Source organism: Dinoponera quadriceps, unplaced genomic scaffold (assembly GCF_001313825.1).
Source record: "Dinoponera quadriceps isolate SergipeBrazil2010 unplaced genomic scaffold, ASM131382v1 scaffold777, whole genome shotgun sequence".
Taxonomy (NCBI): Eukaryota; Metazoa; Arthropoda; class Insecta; order Hymenoptera; family Formicidae; genus Dinoponera; species Dinoponera quadriceps.
Genome location: NW_014555488.1, coordinates 1,923,663 through 1,945,865, shown reverse-complemented (window position 1 = coordinate 1,945,865; position 22,203 = coordinate 1,923,663).

The window sequence follows — 22,203 nt, the reverse complement described above, 5'->3', positions numbered from 1 at the left end:
TCTGACTATTATAATCTACAAACTCTCGGAGCTAAATGACGTATGCGTGCAAGGGTAACTGAAATTGAAGGGAGGAGAGAAGAAAGATTAGTCAATACACGGAAAAAAGTGCTAGATTCGAGTAAATAATTGCTGCCGATATTCCTTAGGAAATTTTTATTTGAATCACAAAATATTTACTTGATCGAAGTAAAATATTTTCCAAATTAATTATCCAAATAAAATATTTTCTTGATCGAAATAAAAAAATTGCTAAGTAATATTGGAATAATTCACTTGAAATCGAGCATTTTTTTCTAGATAGAATAATAAGAGAATCGCATGTGGACAAAGTATAAACGAAAGAACGCGAAGGAAGTCAATGAAACTGACGAAATCACGCGGAGCTAGGTGATGCAGAGATTTAAACGCGACAACATCGCCGCGTGCGAGGAGGGTAGTTCGCTCCAATCAGAACGGAACGAATCCTGTTTTTACGTGCAATCATGACACCTGCGGGTCACCGAGGATAGTTGCACACTGCGACGCGCACGATCGAGCCGGCAGATAGAATCGAGACTCGTTAGGTGCACATGGACGGTCTCACCGCGACAGGTAGATAATAATGTCGCCGCTGCGTCGTAAACTTAATACGGAGCCGAAGATTTCCACGTCGGGCTCGGATTTGGACGCGACCGGGCGGCGCAGGCCGACAACGAACTCGAGTGTATCAGGCTCCTCTCGCGCGCGGCGTATCGTAGAACAATGAAAGGCCGCTATTAATATTAGCCGGCTATCGCGGTGCTATCGCACGCTTCACACTCCCCACGCACTCGAATAACACGGTCCGCGTAGGGACATTTTCATTGCATATTAATGCCCCTCATTACTGCCACTCCGCACCGCATTACTCAATGCTACGCGGCCGGGCCGTCTAGTGTTTCAAACGGGATCGAGACGGAAGAGATATTGACCGCGCAGGTTCAAAGTACGAAAACCGCCCCCCTCTCTCGGCCCGAGCGGCGACAATGACGACGCGCGTATTTTTCGTATTCATACGCACCACGCGTTTGCAGCGTGAAACTGGCTAAGAATCTCTCACGGATTTTACTTTCAGTTCTCTCTGTTCTATTGTCGATCGCTCTTTCTATCGCAATTCTCTCGCTTCTCGGAATTTTTTCTTTTCCTCAGGTATTCAAGGGACCTCCGTGCGCATCTAACGTGACACGCACCCGATGGTATTCGCACTCTCATCGTCTGCCTTTCCTTTATCTCCCATGCGAATTCGCAGAAACGTCGCGGTCGTGCATAAACGCCGGGATAAAACCGCAACGTTCCACGGCGATTAGGTAACGGAGATCGCGGTTATCGGAGGGTGCAGGGTCGCGGGCGGGAGGCGGGAACGAGACCGTGAAAAATGGTGTAATTTAATCGAGCGATTCGACACGGCATCGCGCTGATGTCCTTTTACCTGCCTAAGCTCTAAGAGGTGAGAAATGCGGCTCGTCCCGTGACCGATGTCTACACACCGCGCTGTCACGCACTGACATATCGCTCTGATAAAACCACGACCCGGCCAACGGTTTCTCCCTCGCGTTCGCAGAGTGGCCGACGTTTAAGTATTCCTTACACGGAGCAACGATTCGATAGCTAATGTCCCGGACGTCGCGCGTACGCGTCGCCAGGACTCGTCCTTGTCGCTTTCGTCGTTTCGAATGGCCTCGCGCTGGGACCCGGTATCGAGTTTAATCCGCGACCTCCTCGAGTGGATTTCGAGCGGCTATCTTTTTCGCGCGTCTCGTACACGTACGTGGACGAATTTTGTCTTCGGAAGTGTGAACAAATTTTCCACGATCGGTATTGCAAAGGTGGAAAGATCACCCGAGTCGAAATTTAATATCAAGTCTTCAAGTGGAGAAAACAGCAATAACTTCTCATTTGCAGCATCAAAGGAGCACAATAGAAGATCTTTGAAGATTATTGTAAAACTAAACCTTTAATGTAGAACTGAAATTTCGACTCGGGCGGTCGATAGGATCGTAAGAAAATCCCTTTAGATAATATGTATATGAACGACAGATCATGCGCGAAGTCCGTGAAACTACGAGCAAAATTACGCGGGCGCAGGTGGCGTAGAGATTTAAACGTGGCAACATTCCTGTTTCTTTATGGTCATACACGATCGCGCCGTGCGACTATCCTCATGACGTGGACAAACGTGACACCCGACATCGGGAGATTCCTCGACAGTCGATTATCGGACATGCGTCGTGCCGCGATCAGACGCGCAGGTGCACCGTATAATCACGACGGCAGCGGCGGCGGCACTACGACCAGACGAACATTGTTGCTTTAATTGCGGAAAAGATCCTCGTACGGTCTTGCTATCGATCGCAGGACGGTATACGCGGCGACTTAACGAATCGGATTCTTTCGTCGTGCCGTCGCCGAGCCGAACGCTGCTCACCGTTATATTTCATCTATTTCTCATTTCTCTAACATTCCAATCTCGCCTTCAATCCTGCACCGATAAACGAGATTTGAGGATCGACAACCGGTGATTCCGGCGCGTAACTTCCGGCTATCGCGCCAATCCGTTTGTCCATCTATCCAAGATGGATAAACTCCTGATTAGCCAATTCTGATATCTATCTTAAAAAATCGGGACTTTTAATAACAAATAAGTAAATTAGATTAACATAGTAAGTAAAATGTTTATATTATTATGTCAGGATCAGACAATCAATTGACTATAATTTTCTGTTGTCTTTTAATATAAATAACCATCACGTCCAGAATTAGACTGGTTTTCTCAAAATAAAATTAAAAGATCAATTAATGGAACATAAAATATATAATTAATTATTATTAATTATAATAATTACGTGTTTAGGAAATTAAATCAGTTCAATAAAAGAGATTAAAATTTGTTTAATTAAATAGAAACGAAAATATAATCCAGAGAGCGTTAACGTCGGGCGCCTTTAAGTGCTGTTTTTATACGACAAAGACTCTTCATCTGTCGCTATTGGCAGCGCTCGCTTAAGCTTAAGACGGTTAATGAATTTTAGTGTAATTTATTATTATATTTTATACTATTTATTTCCCGTTAAGTGAAAAATCGGGAGAAATGGCGTCCCGCTGAGAGTTCTGCCGGAACGTCTCTAATGAAAGTCGGGATGTCCCGTGAAAATCGAGGCGGTCGGTCACCCTACATTCATCCATTCAGGTGTTATCTCCCGTTACTCATTCGTCGTCTCCGATCGCCGCGATCGTCCTCTTGGCGTGCCGATTCTCAATAGAGGAAGGTCAAGGCTCTGCGAAAAGAAGACCGCGAGAGCCAAGTCGACCTCTCCCCCGTCCCTCCCCCGTGGAACACACATCCCGGTTTGCTCTCGACTCGAACGTCAGCGCCGTCTATTTCCTCTCCCTCTCTCTTCTTGTCCCCTGTCTATAATCCCGTCTCTGTTTCGCGCTGCGCATTGCGTGTGAGAGAGCGTGCGGGGCCCCCGCGTGCGTCCCCGGACGTCGCGCCGCGGAGATCGAGATGCAAAGGAGACCCGCGCCGCTTTTAAGCTCGCCGCCGCGAAGCGGATAAATTCGCCTGGGTCCCTCGATCTATTAATTCGAGCCGCAGTTGCATTCCTACGGGGTCTCGACCGCTAGGCTCCTCTCGACCTTCCTGCTTTCTCGCGAGATCGCCTCCGCGCGCGTATACCCACGAGCGCGCTCGCGGCTATAACGCAAGCGCGACTCGCGTTTTTGCCGCGTTTTCCCGCCGCAGTCGCGCCGGTGCGTTTTTTCCACGCCGGCCGCGATCGATCAAGCCGGCGTGATTCCGATCAGCTATCGTCGATCATCGTCTCGTCGCGAGGAAGGAGGAAATTCTCACCGGCGAATCGCGTCTGTTTTGATCGATACCATCGATCGTCGATATCGCGGATTAGGGGTGAATCACACTCCGCGCGTTGTCCTCGCATGACTCGTGCATGCGCTCGCGAGGAAGGGGAGTCGGTACTTGACGCGGGCTCGTCCGCCCGTGCGACCGCACGCACGCGTGGCGATATAAAATACAGCGTTGTAGGTGCCGCGCTATCGCATAATTACTACGTTTTACGGCGGTCTTTACACTTGTTTCTGCACCACCGTATCTCCCGCTCATCTCTGTAACCGGAGATCGTAGGAGAATCCGCCACGTATACGCGCCGCCGCGACGCCGATTTTTCCCGGGATCTTCCACCCGCCGTCGCCCTCTCGCACCCACCGTCGTAAATAGATAAAGACGCGACTATAGGCAATATAGTATTAAGAGCGCTGTAAATAAGGGTAATGTAACTCGTGCGCGGGGAAGGGTAATTTCCACGGGCCGTGTAGGTGTAGCGGCGCGAGAAGCGCAGATTAGATTGGCGTTGCCGCGAAGGCTGTGAGTTTTGCACTTCGCTTTCCCCCCCCTTCCCTCCTTTCACCAGGCAGTAACATCGATAGGAGAGTACCCGAGTCGAAATTTTAGCCCTGATTTCGACACGAATTTTCGAACTTTCTGTAGATTCTGGCAGATCAAATGTAGGTTTCATTTATATGGAAACTTTAGTCCTACTTAGAACTTATAAGTGGCAGAAATTGCTTGTAGGTTCTAAAGAGAACCTCAGCGAAGCTCGCCCCCTCCGGGGCCCTCTGAATCAGTTCCTGTAAATCAATCCTGTAAATCACAAGAACTTGAATAATGACATTAAACTAACGTTTGCAAGTCCTTCCAATTCTGACCAATGTAATAGGTTCTCGTTGAAAGTCGATGACATTTTTCTGACTTCCGGTCTCCACGCGTAAGCTTATTTCGCTTATTTTCCCACTCTACGTGTCGCGAGGTACTCTAGCGCAAAGTACCGCTTAGAAGTCGCGTCGACCCGCATCCACGATAGGTCGCGGCGATTAAATTTACCCCGTGCTTCCTCGCGAGTCGGCGAACCGGAAGCGGTGGACGCGCGACGGCCGATACGGCCGCCTCCTTTCTCAGGCATCCCGGTAGATCACGGTTCAGAGCGGGATTTCTCAGTAGACATACCGAGACGGCAGATCTCGCCGTTGATCACACCGAGGATCCGTCGGGATGCTCAAGAAAGAGAGAGAGAAAGAGGAAGAAAGCTTTCGACGTCGAGATAGAGCGCACATGCGGGAGCACATGCGAACGAAGACGCGCGCGCGTTCTGCGTACGGTCCGCCGAAGAAACGGATCTTGAGAGCTGCAGTACGGAGGGTTGCGGACGACGAAGAGAGCCGACGCGAAAGGGAAAGAGGAAGGTCCTCTCCCGATGCATGAAGCTATAAATCTCGCGAGACAAATCGCTAGCTCGCTCGTTCGTTCTCAGGCTAATTGTTAGGACGCGCTCGAATACCGCGAGATGCGCCCGCTCCTCTCCTGCTCTTTTATCCTCCTCTTCCTCCCCCCTCTCTCTCTCTTTCTCTCCTTCTCTCACTTTGCTGTACGCGTCTCGGCGTCTCACCGTCTCCTCTTCTGCCTGTCCGCGGCTATCTCACCGGCATCGACGAACGTACAATCGATTAATCGATTATTCACCCTCGCCGGCGGAGACGCGGTCGACGCACCTGCGTGATCACTGTCGCTCCGTGTCGCGCGGCATCGATTATCCTGTCGTTTCTGTTATTTCGCAGACCATGTCCCGAAGTCGTTTCGCAATGAGCGATCCGATTCGTAAAAATGCCTCGCCAACGTGCACGGTGATTTTCCGATTGAACGCCGGAGCTCGTTTCTTCATGCGAAAATTACGACATGACGTTCCTCGCAATGCTTAAATGTCAGTCTTGGCGCGTTCCGTTCATTTTCTCGCACTTCCGGGATATCTTTAAACATCGCGGTAAAAAGGGAATGCTATTAAATCTAAAAGCTCGCGGGTGTCCGGGGATCGAAATTTTAGTTCTAAAATAAGTCTACTTGGTTCTACATTAAATTTTCACTGGGTCTTCTATTGTGCTCTTTTGATACAAATGAAAAGTTATTTCCGCTCTTTCCACTTGAAGACACAATGCAGAACCAAGTAGACTTAATGTAAAACTAAAATTTCGATTCAGGTACGTCGCTAAACATGAAAAAGGTTTAGAGCACGTGCATGTACGAGTCCCTGTTCCGAGAGAGAGAGAGAGAGAGAGAGGGCACGTTTAGCAGTGGGAGAGAAGGTCGGGTTAATCCTAGTCGGGTTGAAAAAATCCGGAGCACTTGGCCGGCGTACGCGAGGCAGATCCGTAATCCACTTAACTGCAGTCAGCATTCCACGGGGACCTCTAATCCCGACGTACACGATAAATATCAGCGTTTTCCTTCTCCGGGTCCTCCATTCAGCATCGCGATCCCGGCTTGCCGGTGACTTACCGCGGCCGGCTAACGATACCAGTCCTACTATGGTTTCGCGCGCAAACTCGGAAGCGTCGTTCGCGGCCGATACGGGGTATAACGGTGCATCCGCGCCGCAGTTTCGTCGATTATTCCGAGTCGAACGCGGGAGGGAGGGCGGGAAAGTCTTCTCGACCGATTGTCAGTCGGGAACAGCTGGCGGTGTCACTGTGAATATACGGGGCGGTTTCTCCAATCCGCGAGCTATTCGAACGAGACTCGCGCAGAAACTCATCGTTGCGCCTCGTTCGGCCAATTAGACGCATCGGCCGCTCCGATAATTGCAATCGCTGATCACGATTCAACATGTTGTCTACAGGACTTTCGCGGAATTCAATGCCTCCGGTTTCCCATTCATCTTCGTTGATAGCGCGCAAAATCATTTATATTCTTATGTACCATTGGTAGCGGTTGACAGTGTCGATTAGTAATCTCAGGCTTAGTTAAATTTAGCGACCGAGTCTGCTTATGTAAGCGCAAGTAAGACAGCAGTTAAACATCATCGGCTCTCGTCGCGTAACATCTGACTATAATACACCCGGCAGTAATTTCAAGCGTGAACCGTGAAAAAAAAGTCTCGTTCCGTTAAAATAACCGAGATAACGTCCGTCATTTTTCCATTTTTCGGACACGGTAGAGTAAGAATGGGGCAAAGGTGAATTAATATTAATTAATATTCGGTATATAATCACGCTTGTATGCACTCGAAAGATCGTCGCTCACTGTTTAACCGTCTAGGAGAGACCATCTAAGTTCTCTTTAACGGCACTCAGCGACGATGTACCGAATCGAGAGAGCTTGAGAAAGGCCACGCAGGCTCTAAGGGATTAACTGTATTATGCGAATGGCTGGGAGATAAATTTTACGCGAGTAAAATGCTAATCGCCGGAGAAGCGTAAATCCGGATGCACCTGTTGTCACTCACTCGGCGCGCGGACCGACGTTGTCGCCGGTGACTTTCGCGAAAAAAAGAACCGCTCTCGCGAACATTAAACGCAGGGATCGTGACCCGCAATTCGACTTATCGCATAATGCCGATAATAGTGTTTGCACTACCCGAGAAAGTCTCCGCGCGGCGAAGAAGTAGAAGAAGAAGAAGAAGAGGCGTATTATAACGGAAACGGCCGGCTGCGTGTGTGATTTCTCTCCTGGCTACTTCGCACGTTCGTCGCGCAACGTCGGAGGTGAGAACAGCGTCACACGCGCGAATGGCGCAATTTCAGGCCTGAATGATTCCTTACGTAGGTTTAAACGGCGGCGCGCGCGCGCCACGTTTCGAGGGCTCGCGGCGTTGTTTCTCGCTATTGCGCCGCCGCTGCGCTCGTGCACGCGCGCGCGCGAAACTTTCGTGTAAACTGAGAATCTAAATGGCGAGACGCGCGCGAGCGCGTGTATGTACGCCGTATGTAAAAGGCAAAGACATAATAAATATGTGGCAATAACGCAACGTGTCTCCCTGGCTGTCCCCGATACAGCCGAGGAGAGATAATCGAATCTCGGTGCGGCAAGTGTATGCAATGCCGGTGTCGCGCGTCCTCATCGACTCTTCTTCCCGCGAGTCTCGCGACTCGTCCTTGCGAACGAAAGCGCGATTATTTCAAGGAATATCTGAAAAACTCGGTAAGGAGATTTCTAGTATTGAGTACGGTATATTTGTGATACACGATGTGTGTATGGACGCCTTTACTCTCCTATAGAATAATTTTAATAACAATAATATTAATATTAAATATGGCACTAAATATTCGCGCTCGGCTCCTAATGGCTCCTTTCTTATGTACATATATCTTTATCTGAAAAATCCGTCATCGGGATAAAAAGACGCCGTATAGACGAAGATGGAAACGGAAGGAGGTCAACGCCGTGTCTTTCTCTCGTGGGAGTAGTTCTCCGAGTACGTCGACGTTTTCTCGAACGGACCGGAGCGTAAGCCGATCCGGTCGAGATGGGAGCAAATGACAAGGCGTGCTTTGCATGTCGAGAGCCCTTCCAGCAGGTACCGCCGGAGTAAATAAGGCGGAATCTGCACGTCGCATTGTTTGACTTTCCGGACGAACGTCCAGCAGGGCGACGACGGTAAAGGGACCGACCGAAGTACGACAAGACCGCGAAGAGGCAAGACCCGATTTGCCAGGACCGTTCTTGGAAAAGTCACCTTCACGATCTTCCCCGTCACTTCGCCTGAACGTCGATGAACTTCGAACATTCGAACTTCCGCCGGGACAGCGATGTCTTCATTTTGTAGTCGGCGCGAAGTCACAAATTGTAGCACGTGTCAACTTGAAAAATTAGCATCTCAGCTTCGGAAAGGTCAATTTGTCCACCGAGATTCTCTGCACAATTTTCTTATTTATCTACACGGAAGAAAGTAATTTTGCTGTTAAAACTGTTGTTACCGCATATTTGTTGTGACAATGATAAAATTTAGTTGACATAACCAAATTAGCGAATTATTCGTAATCAGAGCAGAAAAACTTTTGTTGCTAGAATAGAAAATATTCTACTGAGTAAATTTGTCCTTGGGTCACGTTAATTTGTTATTAGAACAAAATATAGTACTTTCCCACATTTATTCATTCATTCTTACAACAAAATAATTTGTAGATTCAGCAAAATTATCCGTCGAATAATAATTAGTACTCTTAACAAGTCACTTTTCTATCCACATAATAACTAGGAGATTTTCCTGCGACAGAATAAAATATGTTGTGCCAGTGAGTTATTTTCCTCCGTGTATAATTTGGCAAAAATATAACGGTCATTCTTCAGAATTTTTAACAACATTTTTCACGGATAAATGTAAATTCGCAGCCGTGCGAATATAGGATTTAGCGCGAGAAACATCACTTGATTTCACCAGAATCCACGTTCAGCGCGTTGGGTTTCCGCGACGTTCGAATTTCTCACGCGCGCGACCCACGACAATTTTTTCCGTCGATTCCTCGTCGTTATTACCGATTTACGAGACGCGCTCGAACGAGTGAAAACGAGGTCCCTACGAAAGTCTCGCGGGGTCTCGCAAAGGGCGCTATTAATTCCGATTTAAGGTCCCGTTACGCGCTTTGTGTGGTCCCCATATATCAGCCAGTGTTATCGCTCGTTGCAAAGCAACGCCTTTACGCGTACCCGACTTCTGCTCGTGTTGGTATCTTACGCGGGACGCCTACCGGATGAATAATTTGGTTACAATCTTAATCCAATGACGCATGGGTTGCTCCACGGTTCCCTCCGCTCTCACCCTTTTATACACATCTCTCTCTCTCTCTCTCTCTCCTCCCCTCCCTCTCCCTCTCATTCCCACCGTTCAATTCCTCCTTCTCTTTCCATCGTCCGGGCCGCGTTTAAGCGGGCACTCTGCTTTGCCCTGATTAAAGACCGGCCGCTTCTTTATACCGCGTTGCCTTACCTCGTAAATCGTGCCCCTTTATTTCGTCACCGAGAGTTGTGTCTCCAATTTAGTGGGACTCTGGTGCGTCTCGAAGGAGGTCAACATAGCGACCGCCCGTTTCCCTTACCTCTTACTCTACTTTCTTCGATTTATCCGGTTTTCTTTCATTCCGCGAGATAAAACACGTGAAGGACGATCACAGGATTGGAGGGGGGGGACCCTCCGCGCGCGCGCTTCAAAATCGAAGTGCGCCGAAGGCGATGTTCGAACGATGACCGCGCAGGCCATTAAATAAGCTCGACGCGGACGACGTTAACACCGCCGAACAATGCAATTTGTTGCCATAGGGTGGTCCAGGCTCGCCGCCACGATTCCCCGCGTTACGTTTTACAACGACATGCGCCTCCACGACGGCCTCGTAGCGAACTCCTCCGGACTCCGAAACTCTCGCGAAATACTACCGGCGTCGCAAGCAGCGAAATACTACACGGGCCACCGAGGACTACCAACGACGGGGCGCACCGCATTTCTTTCGTTTCCCAGCATCTGATTTATGGCACGAATTCCGCGCACGGTTACACACCGCTCGGGAGAATTCCACCGGGTTGACCTTGCGAGAAGACCGTGTAACCCACGACTTCCGAATCGACCTACGCCTTTTTCCCTTCGAGGTTCTTTCCCGTCCTGCAATAAAGAATCTCTCGCGAGAGATGCATCGATGAATAACAAGCTCAAACAAAGGGAGGGAACGCTGCAAAATTAGGGTATCTGAATTTTAAGTATGATGGTTGCGATGAGAGATGAATTCACATTATTGGACCATGCAGAACCAAGCACGGATGTTTCAGTACCATTTCTAGTACTATTAGATATTAATGATGTTAACTCATTAATAAAATGATGGAAGAGTAATGTTCTCCATTGTATACGCGAAACGTTTCGAATTATTTTTCAGGCAGACGAAACACGACGATAGTTTTCCACGTATGAACTGATCCTTTGATATCCTTTCCAATAATATTCACACGCGCGCGTTATCAATTCAACATTCCCCAATAACCCTTGACCTAATTGTTAACTAAATTAGTGAGCAATTTGATAACTCTACTTATCATGTTGCGAAAAATACTATTTCGGCCAGGAATTGAACCTGGACCTCTACCTAAGCTTCGGTAGTATTTCCTGCAACAATTAGAGTTTACAAACTTCTATAACTCTATGTACGAAAGCGAGTTAAGCAAATTTGTCCGCCCATGCTGAAGAAAATTAAATCATACCTGAGATTGACTGACATTTTCTTTCACCCATAAGAATTAGTTAAAAAGGACATTTCCCGTGAAGGAAGAAAAAAAAGAAAATGAGAAAGAAACGGAACATCTTCCCGAAGTAGGTTAGCGCAATATGCGCGCGATTTCCACACCGGCTCGTTCTAGATGCATTGCGAGATGGAAAAGGCCGAGATAGGGCAGTGGTTGATCCAGTCATCACGCGGCATTGCATGCTCGAAGATACACATCGAGCTATAATTATCGGAGTTGCCGTAATTAGAGTCATAATCATGGTGGCAGTAACAGTGATAGTAATGGTTGCGCAATCACGCGGCACATAGTATCACATAGAAATACGAGTAGGTAAGGTTGTTAGCCGCGGAGCAAGTCATCTGGTATACCGTATAACACTGTCTGCACGGACACAGAGCGTGAGGAGCGAGCATGAGGGAGCATACGCTGCGTGCGTGTTCACGTACTTACTTGATATACACGACCACGTTCCCGCGTATATCGCAATAAAGAACCGCATCAAACATCCTATTATAATACTTTCCAATTTCTTATCCCGCGAATTCGCGTTTCCTTCACGCTCGTCAGTTGCCTCTTCTCTCTTTTTCTCCTCTTTCTCTCTCTTTCGCCGCACGCCCGAGATCCTCTCACCTGTCGCCGTAATTAGTCAATTAGCTTAAGTGCTTCGAGCTCGTGTTTTCTCTCTTTCTCTTCGCTTTGCCTCGCAATCGCCCACGCGGATCGCGAAAGCGCGATATTGAATATGCAGAGATAATTAACCGCAGTTGTGATAGATCTCTGAGAAACGCGCAATACAGTTGCAATCGTGGTGTTCATGACGAAACATGCGAGAAAAATGAATTAGCTCTCACAGGCTGAAAACTGAGTATCATCCATGTAATGCAATTGAAATTTACTCACCAGATCTGCACTATAATCATAAAAATTAGCTTCCGCAGCTAAAATCTAGGTCTGATGATTAAATTTCAGTTCTAATATATGGATAGCTAGTTTTAAGCTATAGGAGCTAATACTTTTTTTCCCGCGCGTATACGACCGATGTCTTGGATATCTCGTCCTATTCTACAATCGTTCGGTAATTTTTATCGCGTGCTCTATCTTGCTCTAGCTGATGCATTTCGTGAAATGCTTGTTATTGGACGTCTCATCGTGGTGCAGAATGTTTCCGAAGTGAGCAGATCACACGCGTAAAAGCCGTCCGGTCGATCGGGCGCATCGAGGGAAGTCGCTGGCCGCGTTACCGCGAAGTCCCTCTCGTCGAATAATTCGGTTCAAACGCCCATCAGCCAGGGGTCAATGGAGAAATCAGGTTGAACGTCGTCCGGGCAAGCTACGTTCCACGTACGAGCTCGTACCGGGGGTCTTAAGTGCTCTGTGGTCTCAATCGCTGCGCCTAGTCGGCCGCCGGTGTAGGGTGGAGAAGAGAGAAGCGCGCGACCGACGGAGGTCGAGCAATAAGGAACAGAACGGTTTTGCGGTTCGGCCTCGTGGTTCTCTTGAAGGGACCCGACTCTATCCCTCTGTCCCCGCGCATGCACGTACCGGCCGGAGCCGGCCATCATCAAGAAATATGATGATTGCAGGCTGCTACCATTTACAGTAGTGCGGTTTTGTCTCGTACTCCGCCGGTCTCCATATCCTCTCACGCGCGCTCCTTGTTCCCCGGCACTCGGGCCCGTTCCGAATTTTAAGTACCTACCGCACAACGTGAATCCCTTCGTCGTGTATCGAGCCGGGACGTTCGCGAAGATGCGAGCGCGCCGGTTCTCGGGTCGTTCAAATCGCCTCGTCGTGGGGAGATTTTCCGTTTCAATTGCGGTTAATCGCTCGGTTCCTCTAGCTCACTCCGTATTGTCGGGAAGTGACGGTTTTTGTAGCTCGCGCGCTCGGGAGACTCTGTCGGGTAGAGGCGCGTGAAATTCGCGATACGCGTCGATTAGTCGTCGACGTCGTTCAACGTCGTCTGGAACCAGAATAAAATCAGCTTTACGACGCACGCCGGAATGACACGTGACGGTGTGTGTGTATGTGTGTGCGCGCGCACCTCGGCACGAGACGACTGACTTTCCGTTTCGGAACGTACGTCCGCGCCAAGGTAGCGATCATCGGCGTGGAGAGTCACCCTACGCGTTTTCGTATGCGATAAATCATCGCGTGCCTCCACGGTGCTCGCACAATGCCGTACTAATCTTCCATCACGCACGCACGATATAACTACGCCCGCATGGCGTCTTGTGATTTACCATCCTGCGGCTAACCTCCATTATGTATAGCGCACGGTGGAAACTGTTGAGAATACCGTGCACCTTGCACTCGGATACACTTGCGTACAGTGCGTTTGGAAAGTACACGAAGAGACACATCGATTTAAGCGTCGATCGCGACCGATCTCGCGATTTCCCGCCGCCTCTTGCAAAACGGCCGGCCGGTCCAGCTTATAAATTGTTGCGCACAATCGAGTTCTTGCCAACGTATGGTTTATGGTGATAGCTTTGAAGCTAACGCAATAATTATCGTTGCTTTAAACATATAGGACAATTACTCCGTCTTCCAGCGAAGTAATCTCCTTGAGGAAGGAGGCATTCTCGCGCTTCCCGTACCTTCCAGCAATCATAATGCATCTGTCATCGAAACGACGATAATGCAAAAACTTAATTCGGTGCGTAACGTAAATTCCTGTTTAAATATTCCCGGAGGGCATCGTGCGCAATTGCTTTGTCCGCCGACTGTTGCATAGTCACGCGCACCTCCACCTGCAGATTTCTCGCGATTGTGCGACTCGGTCGCAGCACTGAAGCTGCGCCGAGGCGCGCGTTCGTTATGCGGCGGGCCGTCTAAAAAGTATTTCATTGCCGAGTACGTGTACGCTACACCGTTACCGTGGCGATAGTACGGTTTCTTTATCGGCGGGGCGAGTCTGTGACTAGAAAAGCCGCGGGGAGAGAGAGAGCACGAGGTGTCCGCAGAAATAAGGGGTTAACGATATTCGTGCGCGTACACACACACACACACACGCGCGCGCAACTCGTGGCAGAGAGGAATAGGTCGCCGCAGTTAGTAGCACGGCGTTATTCAAAGAATGGGGCGATAAAGGACGTTTCCGTCCTGACACCGCCATCCATCGGCCGTGCACGTCTCACCAGCCGGAAATTGCAACAATTAAGCATCCATTCCGCGAAAGTTACGAGCGGACTCGCGAATCGGGAGCTCGAATTTCAGCGCGTCATCGAGAAGCTGGCGCAGCTGTTCGCGTATTAAAGTTGCACACGGAAGACCGCCGTATGCAAGCTAACGAAGCGCAAAGATCACACGTTTGAGCGTGATCATTATTCGAGTCGAGAAATCTTTGAAGAAAAGCTCGATGCACTGTTACGGATTAATACTCGCAATTGATTAGTTCAAGGAGAAAAATAATTGGCACAGCAAATTTTATGCTCTTGTAGCAAAATCTGTCGGTTAAGGTAAAAGTACCAATGCCTGGACACGTATCTTTGGATATTCTTGTTAGTTGTTTTGGTCTTTAAGTATGAAAAAAATATTCAAACTTCCAACATAGAATATACATACAATATTGAATATATACAAATTTGAATCTATAAATATTTTATGTTTAAAGATTAACATTCATATTTAAAGAGCAAAACAACAAGAATGTCCACAGTTACGTGTCCAAGCATTGGTATACTTATATCTTACTATACCTTACTATGTGGATAGTAAAACGATTTGTTAAGAATGCCAGCTAATTGCTATTTATTGGATTATTTTACTGAAACTGCAAATTATTTTGCCGTAAGAACAAATTAGTAAATGTAGAAAAACACTCTTAACGTTTAATTCCTACGGCAAGTTGATGTGTCCTAAGAACAAATTCACTCAGCAGAATATTTTCTATCCTGGCAAAACAAAACGATTTCTGCTCTACGAATATTTCGCTAATTTAATTGTGCTAGCTACATTTTCTCGCTGTTGCAACGAATATACAGTAGCAACGATGGTTTCACTACACAGCAAATTTTTCTCCGTGCACGCAGCACGAGAAAGAGAAATGATACAAGCCGGTATGTGTCTACCGGTTGTTCTTCAAGAGCATATTTTTACCGCGCTTCGCCGGCCGGGGCGAATCGAAGGACGAGCGTATTGCAGGTTGTATTGAAGCGAGATAAGGGGGATTTATGCGAGTCGCGTCCGATACGAATAGGTCGTCGCCGTGTGTCGTCGTTAGTAGACCGGCGCGGCTGGAAGAATGGAGCAATAAAGGAGCCCGACGTGTACGCTTACGAGTCTGGCACCGGTCTTTACGAGCGATTTTCACGGAGTAACGGTCGCCCGATAGAGAATTACGCCGGCGCGATCGGAGATCCTCTCGCGCTAATAGCGTACAAATCGGGCGGCCGGTATTATTCAGCGGCCGTATATGTATCGGTACGTGCCATGCCATGCCATGCCATGGATGCGTGGCCCTCGCCTCCGCCGGGAGATTTGCGACGACGCCGGCTTGCCGATCGCGGGCAGCGCCTTTTAAGTTTCGCTCTCGCCGTATCGCGACTTCCGGAATTATTGACCCGAGTACACCGCGGGATTGCGGGGATAGTTTTATACTTTTACTCTTAACTCTTTAATGATAGACTTTCAACGAGTCATTTGGAAGACGATGTGAAGATCGTGACGTATATGTATATCCTAGTCGAAATTAGTTCTACATTAAATCTATTTAATTCTATATTGAGTCTTTAAAGGTCTTCTATTGGCGCTCTTTTGATGCTACAAATGGGAAGTTACTTCCGTTTTCTCCACTTGAAGATATAGGGTAGAACTAAATAGACTTAACGTAGGGTCAACATTTCGACCCAGGTTTATATAAACTTCCAAATATATGTTTTTATTTCTTTAAACGCAGAATGCAAATTTAACAAATCACACACTGTTTCTCGTCTCTTCTGCGGCGAATAAACTTTACAGTCCCGATTGGGATTCTTTCGCCTTTCTGGAGGAATCATCGCGATGATTGCACAACGCTCGTCGTTGTCACGCTCGCTGATGATACGTGTTTCGCTGTTTTGCGACGAAACTCGGTCACACAGGTCGGGACTTCGACCGGCCGTCGGAAAGCTGCGGGAACGAAACGGATTCCCGCACTCGCGCGCGGAGCATAATTTATGGCTAACGAACCCGGCGATATCCTTTCCAACGTATAATTTATATCAAAGATATCCCTCGACTGTCGCTCGTGGCTGTTATTACGCGCATTAATGACGCGCGCTCGCTTACTCGCCCGCTCGCGCGACTAGCCTCTGACGAAATACACGGACGAGCGCGTACACAGCGTAGCAACGTAAAGGATGAAATAATGGTGTGACATAATCACTCGGCGGCGGGTGGACCTGCGCGATGATCCCACGGTTGATCTATCGCTGGACCGACCAACCGGTCGGTCGGTCAGCCGACCGACCGACCGATCGGCATAATGACGCAATCGAGCGAAAGGAGCGCTCCTCTCGGCTCCGTTTTGATTTCATTAATGGATCGGGTGCGCACTAATGCGACTCTGTTTGCCGAGCACTCGGCTCGCACTAAGAGGAGCTTCACCGTGCTGGACACACGCGTCGTTTCGCGCTCGAGGACGACACCGATATCTCCTTCCTCGTCGCACCAAGCATTCCCCCTCGCGCCTTTCCCTCCCGCTTTTTTGTCACTCGCGTTCACTTTTCCGTTCTGTCTCGAGATACTTTTCTGCTAAAATTTCGCTAAAATTTCCCGGCTCTTCGCGCAAGCCCTCGTGTGAAGTGTTTGATCCTTGCTTCTCACTCGGTTTTAATTCGCTCCAAGTAATCAGCAATTTATTAATATGTCACTCTTTTCCTCTCTTTCTCCCGCCCTTTGCGCATCCCTCCTTCAGGTCTCTCGTCGTAAACCTACAATTTTCATCCTCGCGGTCTTCCTCTATCTTGTCTTTCGCGATTTCCTCTTCCTCCTTCGATGTTCGCGACTTGTACCGCCGTCCGGTGTCTCTTGTCAATCCCCCCCCCTCCCCGGCCCGCTCCACACTGCTCGTGTCCTATTCACATCAGGAACTGCCAGGCCGCTGCACGGCCTAGCGAAGAATTAACACTTCTAGCTGCGCGCACGAAAGAGTCGTCGGGTTTGCTTATGCTAATCCGGGCGAACGGTCGCGTACTGTCGTGCCACGTCTCTCTCGCCGACGCTTCAAATATATTAATTAACATCGTCATTAAGCGGCACGGCTGCCAGTTTACCGGATCTTCTTCTCCCGCGTCCTCCTCGCGACAGCGGTCGCGAAGACGCGTTTCTCCTTATCCCTCCCCCCTAGGCCCCCTCCCTTTTGCGCGTTCTACGAGCGACCGAGGGCATCCTACGAGCTAGGGGCCTGTCGCGCGTGTTTGCAGACGCATAATTCCATCCCGCGCGACCGTAATTGCGGTGCGCGCTCGGCACATTGTCGCCGTCGCGACACCGAGACATTTCGCGGGGACGTGCTACATCGGCCGTCCGATTATGCTAATGCGATCGAATAACGGGGCCCGGCGACTTCCGTGTCAAGGATGCAGGTGTATTCGTAATCCCGAACAATCGCAGTCGGCCGGTCGACTGTGCGCGCCCGACCGAAAGCCGGCGCGTTTGACTCGCCCCGTGGGAGAGACCCCGCGCGACTTTGGAGCTCGCGGTGAGGCTCGAGAATCGCGAGAGAGAGGGAGAGATAATATCGCGCGTGTAGATTATGGGTACGTAATCTACGCGGCCGAGCAATTAATGAACGGCGGACGATCGGCCGGCTGTCCCGCTCCGTCGCTAGTCATTTTCACCGTGCCGTATCGAAAGTCGTTCACGGCGGGGAAATATGGCCCATCGTGCCATACGGCGCGTACCGGTTCTTAACTCGATGTCCGATGCAATCGCTCTGGCGATACACGATCGTCCTAATTAGACGGTAATTAGATTCTGTGCGGGCTGTGATGCGAGCTCGTGCACACGGCGGACGACGATGGGAGGGCAATGTGCCCGCGGGGATCCTCGAGCGGAAGTAGCCGGCGAAAACGATCTCGAAAGAAAGCAGCCAAGTGCCTGTACACTGAGAAACCCATTTAGTTGACTCAAGCAAAACGCTTGTTTGGATATGGGTAAACAAATGTTTCAGTTGACTAAATGGCTACTACAGTGTGGGCCAAATTTTTTCTGACAAAAGTTTGGAATTTAACTTTGACTTAAAGTTTACGACGCGTAGATCACGAATATGAATGTCCCAAGGTGGACGGAGCTATCATTCCAGGAAAAATGACTCAATAAGCAGTGACTCGAATTGTCTCAAGTGTTTTTATTTAGGCAAACTGGAACCATTGTTGAGTGGCCGTCGAATTATTGATAATTTATTTGTTTACTTTTCTTTATTTGTTGAAATATGTGGCGCTATTTGATAAAAATAGGATTTCAAAAGCATCATTGTCTCTGGAACGACTGCTCCGTCCAGGACTTTCATATTCATATCTATCATAAGATTTATTTTAAGTCAAAGCTGGATTCAAAATCTTTGTTCGGAAAAATTTGAGCGGGATTTGGCTCTTTATTTCTCTCCGTGCTTTTAAGAATATTTAGAGATAAAGAAAGATTATCTCCATCTACTGATGTGCATTTAATGCGTGATTTTAACGGATGGGACGTAGCTCTGAAAATTCGTATAAAATATTTCATTAGTTGTGACGTGCGAGATACGGCGCGAGAATTCTCGCGGCCGCGTCTGGAGCACGCGGAGGAAGTGGCGCTTCGTTCAAGTGTTCCCTCGAAGGACGGAGTTTTATAAGCGCGTCGCGATTTCGTACAAAAGAGCGACAGAGGCAACGTTATCAATTCAATGGGGCCCCCGAGCTCCGAATTCCGCGCCACCTCCTGCACCTAACCCGCTTTGTCCGCCGTTATTTACGGCGGCCGAGCGCGGCCGCGTAAATTATGGCGAGCCCGGCTTTCATAAATTCCGGGACGAGATATGGAGCGACAAATTCAACTCCCAGGACCCGGCGCCCGGCGGGTCGCGGCGGGCGCAAGTTACACGCGCGCACGTGCATAAATACGCGCGCGAGCGAGCGAGCGTTCTCCGCGTTCACGTAGTACGGCGGGCCACGGCGGGGCCTCAGATTATCATTTGTATGCCGACTTCCTGCTGCGATAAACGCACTACCGGCGCCCTTACCCGCACGCGCGATGCCGATTCGGACGACGGATCGGTCCTTCCCGAAAAGAACGCCGAGACGTTGGTTCCTTAAAGCCGGACGGGTCCGTCTTTCGTGAAGCGAATCAACCTCGATTAGAGAGAGATTCGCCATGAACATTTTACATCGGGTTGATGCAAAGCCGATGCAAGTTGACGCGTTTTGTTTTTTGATTAAAAATGTGCTCTTGTAGTATTTATTTATTTTTAAATATACGATCTCACACACACGATCAATTAATGTTTTGTTCGATAACCTGTCACCTCTCCATCAGATACTAATTTCGATCTACACGGAGAACAATATTTTACTAGCACAGCAAATTACTGCAAAAAAAATTTGTTACGATTTGCTGTCTACTGATAAGTGATAAATGTGCTGCGCCAGAAAAATATTTTCCTCCGTGTGGTCGTAGAAATTCTGGAATTTCTGAGCAAAGAACTGATGAAGAAGCGGGACGAACCTTTGCATCAATCTAATAATAAATTATCCCCACCGTTCCTCCTCTTACGTCGATAATTTGTTTATTAACATGATAATATCCGTTCATTGACAACTGGGTCGATATTTTCCGAGCGAGTCCGATTGTACGATTAGAATTTTGAAACGTTGGCGAGTGGTGTTCGGTATTCGCACCGGCGCTAATGATTTTCCCAGCGGGAATACCGCGAGTAGCAACGTTCGCGGCGCGGATTTCATCGTCGCGATGATTTATCGAGCGTGACGTTCGCGCGTTGCGGGACAAACAACGCCCATTTCCGACACGGCGACACTAAATAGAGACCTTGTTACGAAGAAGCCGCGACTACCTGCTGGTAAGTCCAACGGGAAAGGCAAGCCGAGCCGATCGGTGGAAGTCGGTGAAAAGCAGCTGTGGCTCGACGAGGGCCCGTGGGTGCGCGCGATAGCCCGTATGGATTTCAGGCTCGCGTAAAAATCGGTAACATCGACGAGCAAGACGGGAGGCGGAGGAGGCGGAGGTGGTGGTCGGACGCATACAACGGTAGAGGGTGGGGAAGGGCCAGGACGACGCTGTGGAAAGAACCGCGCGGAGATCCCAATCTCGCGCGGAGGCCTCTCCAGCAGTGAGTAAAAGGTGGCTAACATCTCGAACATCGTCCCTGTAATCTAATGAGCACCTGCTAGGCGCGCCGCCTACACTCTACATATAGAGACGGACGTTTCCACGTGAACTCGCGTACGTGGTCTCAGGGCCGTACGCGTTCATGGACATTGAGTCTCGCTCTCGTCGAACCCGAGCCGAAATTTTAATCCTACCAGTTAAGTTGACTTTACTTAGGCTTTACATTAGGTCTTCAAGTGGAGAGAACGGGATAATTTCCTATTTGTAGCATCAAATCAGCATAATAGAAGACGACGTAGAACTGAATAAACTTAACGTACCAATGTACGGCCGGAATTTCGGCTCGGGAATGGTCGCATCGGTTTTCATATCTTCAAGAGTTACTCTCGCTGACTGCGAATCATTCGAATTTTTTACTTAAAGTCCGCAAATCTGGGGTTACTCGCGTTCACGTTAGAGAGCGTTAAAATTTACACGAAAACAAAGCACCATCGAACTCGTATACTCTCGTGTTCTCGGTCAGACTTTCCTTTCGATCGCGTCCTCGCAGTTGACCCTTCTTCGTGTTCCTCGCGTTTTCCTTTTTTTCTATTTCGCTATGACTCGACCCTGCGCAGGCGTTGAGGTAGCCGAAGGTGTAGCAGAGAGTCTCTCTTTCTCGCCGGGGCGGAAGACAAATCGCGAGCCTCGGCGAGAACGTTCTCCTTCGGCAGCGCGCGTGTATCCTCGCGCGAAATCTCGGATCCCTGACAGATAGCTTCCAACGGCGTAGACGCGGCGGAGAGCGCGCGAGAGTGCGGAGGCTCGTGTCGCGTGACGGCCCTGCGCCTACTCGCCATCAAACAAACGGCCAACGTATAGTCCGACACCCGCGGATACGTATATACGAGAGAGGATATACGTCTACTCTCGGACACGAAAGAGAAAGAATGAAAGAAAGAAAGAATGAAAGAAAGGGAGAAAGAGAGAGAGTGGGGGGCCCCGGCTATACGTTATGAGGGTACAGGTGCCGGTTTATTCTCTCCTTCTCCGCCTCTCCTCCTCCTCCTCGTCCTCTATCGTTCTTCTTTGCGACGTCCGCGTGCGCCGGCGTTGTCTACAGCCCCGCGGTTCCTCTTCCCTACGCTCCGTTCTCCATCTTTCTGCTTTTCTTTACCTCCTTCTCCCGTGAACCCCCTTTTCGTTCGCGTCTTTTTCTTCCTCTCCGCACGGTCTTCCCCTTCTTTTATTTTTCCCGGCGCACCGTCCTCGCGCTGCTCATGCTCGTCGTCGTCGTCCGTGAGACGACGCGCGGCCACGAGAGAGGATCCGCTCGCGTATGCGTGAGGTCGCGCCGCGAGTGCGGGTGAAAGTCTAACCGCGGGTCACCCGCCGCCCGCACCCCGCCTGCCGCTTATGTAGGTGCACCTATATCGCCGTGCGATGGTCAACCTAAACTATAAGCCCGTCTTTCTCGCGGAAATGCCGTGTACATCGTTCTCGAGGCTACCATCGCGCCGATGAAGCGGCACGACCGAACGGCTATCCTATTATCTCTCGCAGCGCAGATTCGAAAGATGCGCCGCCGCCGATAAAGCTGACGGACCGACGAACGGCGAGGTTCTCTTCCGCCTGAGGAGACCGCGTCTTCGTCCCCGAATAGCCGGACACCGATTCTTCCTCCACGACTCTCGCCGCGAGCGCGAGGAATCTTATTATGATATCGCGGGTAATAACGCGAGTGATAGACGTGTTAACGCGTGCTAAGTAGCGGTTGTTACGGTGCACACATCTCCTACATCTTGTATCCGCGGGTTTCAGCGGTTCACAAATTGTGGCTTAAT